Source organism: Solanum pennellii, chromosome 3 (assembly GCF_001406875.1).
Source record: "Solanum pennellii chromosome 3, SPENNV200".
Taxonomy (NCBI): domain Eukaryota; kingdom Viridiplantae; phylum Streptophyta; class Magnoliopsida; order Solanales; family Solanaceae; genus Solanum; species Solanum pennellii.
In genome coordinates, this window is record NC_028639.1 from 22,794,937 (window position 1) to 22,797,397 (window position 2,461).

The 2,461-nt window shown below is 32.0% G+C and overlaps 1 long non-coding RNA gene across 1 annotated transcript; it reads left to right on the forward strand.

Annotated features, from left to right (window-relative positions):
• Nucleotides 1–332: 332 nt before the first annotated feature.
• LOC107014384 lies at nucleotides 333–2,231 on the forward strand. The gene is made up of 2 exons (XR_001456226.2): nucleotides 333–832; nucleotides 1,783–2,231. It is a non-coding gene; the product is annotated as an uncharacterized LOC107014384 (long non-coding RNA).
• Nucleotides 2,232–2,461: the final 230 nt, after the last annotated feature.

The window sequence follows — 2,461 nt, forward strand, 5'->3', positions numbered from 1 at the left end:
AGTTAATTAGTTGTATTAAAATTTTATTTTTATAATCAAATTAATTATTTTATTTCGTTAAGATTAAGAAATTCAATGATTAATCGATATTATTCGTCTTATTTAATTTTTAGTCGAATTACTAATTAAATTTAATTTGGCTAAAATCTTAAATTCAATTGGCTATAGGGCCTAATTATGAATTTCAATCTGACCCTTACCTCACATATAAGACCACAAATGGGCCAATTTTCTGCCAGCAACGGCCCAAACCTTTGACCTATTTAGCGGCCCACCCAAATTTCATAATTTCCAGCCCTATTACAATACCAAAAGAAAACCCATCAGAATACAATACTTAGCAACGATCGGCCAATACCAACCGACGCTACCCCCTACATTTTCTTATTCTTCTGTCAGTGAGGAAACGACTAAATTGTGGTGCTACTCCTGTCAACATTGGCGCCTGCAGCAGCCATCACGTCGCCGTGCCCTTTCCCCCATTTAAGGGATTTTTCGAATCTTTTTAACTGTTGCCATAACAAGGGTATATGAATTCAAATTCAAAATTACAACCATTTTCCCCTAATTTCCATTTATTTATTCATCTCTTTGGGTCACAATGAGGGGGCATTACGTTTTAGAGAGGAGCTATGGGGGAGTTTAAAAAAAAAGGAAATCGATAGGGAGACGATTTCATTCTTTAATACATGCTTCGAATGATTTTTGAAGTTTAAGGTAGGGAGTTGAGAAAAAACATAATTTTAAGTTTTCAAGTTCATTAAAATCTCACTTGTGGTGGTGGAAGTTTCTTCGTGGACAAGCTCGTGCCCAGTTGGCTGCTCCGAGAAAGGTAAAATTCATTTCTAATCTTAGTTTATTTCAGTTAATGAGTTTGTTTACACTATCCAATTTTGTCATAATTTGTCTCTGTAGTAATGACTTTCTCTCTGTTAAGTCATTTTCATAAATGTGTGATGCCTATAATTCTTTTTTTGAAAATGATCTCTATGTGCACTGTTTTGATGTTTATGTTAGAATTATATGTTTGGAACTTTGTTTCAATATCTTAAGACTCATAATGTAGTTATGCATTCAATATTACTTGGCCATTATTTTCTTTTGATATTACTTTAGTGTCATTTATAATTCTTATCCATTGCATAGATCACTGTGTTACTTCTCAAGGTTTATTTTATATCCTTTAGTCATACATCTGTTGAGTCTAGTTTGATAGATATCCGATATGTTCAAGTGCAAGTTTAATAGCTTTTGATCAAGTTTTCATCTTTTATTTGGGTTTGATGTTGGATTTAAATCTATGTGTCTATATAGAAATTTATTTTTATCCCCTCTAGTGTACTAGTTCCCCAAATGCCTCCTTGATCACTACTTCTTTAAAAACTATGAGAAGAGGAATGCATTTTGTCATTTATTGCTCATAATTTCTCATGTTTCAAAACTCTAAAGTACAACTTTCCTTGTCCTTATATTTAATATGTTTTATAGTAGCCAAACTGTGAAAAAATGAGTCTTTCTCATTCTTAGCATTCTCATGATAGATATATGTTCATTAGTACATAGTGTTATACATTATTTACTTTATTTCATTATTTTATTAGATACATAACATGCCTTAGTAGTATTTCAATTTATTCAGATCTTTCTCTATGTTTTGTTACTGTTAATAATGGATGATCTTATAGTTTCCTACTGTCTTCTATTGGAAAAATTGCTTATGAATAATTTTGAGTCACTCCTAATTAATTTTTTTTCCTTACTTTGTTTACATGTGGCATTCAGGAGTCTATTTGACTCAAATCCTTGCATTTCCCTAGTTGAATGCCTCTCGAGTTAGCCCCTAGTCACTATTCTATGACCAAAGTTAATATACCGTGCAAGAGAAGCAAAATATAGGTGTCGAAAAGCTGAAAAGGAGGCTGATATACAGCCCGTATACATTTGGGTATACGTGATATACAGGTTCAGTGCAACAAATATGCGGCCATAAATGGAAATGTAGGTTGCAGGAATTAAAGGGGACTGTATGGTTAATATACAGTTCGATACAGAAAAAAAGGGCTAAGAAATTACATGTATACAACGTTATACATTTATTGTATACACGGGGTTTCAAAGGGTAGAAATAAGGCTGAAGCCCAAATCAGCTGCAGCAGGCCCAAGAAGCGCCCAAATTCTTCCTCTCTTATTCATAAATTATTTAATTGTGGTATTTGTGTTTTTTTATTCAACCGTAGCTTTAAAATTATTAAGTAACTCAATCAAATCCCCAAAAGGTGAACCGTGTTCTTTATGTTAGTTTATGTTAATGAAATTCCTTATTTTTGTTGAATATCTTTAAAATGGTTCTCATACTTTAAATAACTAAATTTGATTAAATTTTTATTCTAAAATGAAGCAAATAATATTAATAAACTAGTCTTTGTTAAAACCTGAATCAGATGCGTTTTAACTCAAATGC